The 592-nt window shown below is 43.2% G+C and overlaps 1 non-coding gene across 1 annotated transcript; it reads right to left on the reverse strand.

The window, feature by feature from the left end:
• Positions 1-270: 270 nt before the first annotated feature.
• On the reverse strand, positions 271-377 carry LOC114410958. Its single transcript, XR_003666348.1, has one exon. It is a non-coding gene; the product is annotated as a small nucleolar RNA R71 (small nucleolar RNA).
• Between the last annotated feature and the right edge of the window lie 215 nt (positions 378-592).

A 592-nucleotide genomic window follows, 5' to 3' on the forward strand; every position in this document is an offset into this window, starting at 1 on the left:
CTCAAGACTGGACTAATACATTTGTTGCCCAAGTTTCATGGTCTTGCAAGTGAAGATCCTCATAAGCATCTTAAGGAGTTCCATATTGTTTGTTCCACCATGAAGCCCCCTGATGTCCAAGAAGATCATATCTTTCTAAAGGCTTTTCCTTATTCTCTGGAGGGAGTGGCAAAAGATTGGCTATTCTACCATGCTCCCAGGTCCATTTTCAACTAGGCTGACCTTAAGAGGGTGTTCTTGGAGAAATTCTTCCCTGCATCTAGGACCACTGTCATCAGAAAAAACATTTCAGGCATCAGGCAACTTAGTGGAGAAAGCTTGTATGAGTACTGGGAAAGATTCAAGAAATTGTGTGCAAGCTGTCCTCACCACCAGATTTCTAAGCAACTCCTTCTTCAGTATTTCTATGAGGGACTTAGCAACATGGAGAGGAGTATGATTGATGCTGCCAGTGGTGGAGCTCTTGGTGATATGACCCCTGTTGAGGCTAGGAATTTGATTGAGAAGATGGCTTCCAACTCCCAACAATTCAGTGTAAGAAATGATGCTATTGTTCTTAGAGGAGTCCATGAGGTGGCCACGAATTCATCTT

Source organism: Glycine soja, chromosome 4 (assembly GCF_004193775.1).
Source record: "Glycine soja cultivar W05 chromosome 4, ASM419377v2, whole genome shotgun sequence".
In the NCBI taxonomy this organism is placed as follows: Eukaryota; Viridiplantae; Streptophyta; class Magnoliopsida; order Fabales; family Fabaceae; genus Glycine; species Glycine soja.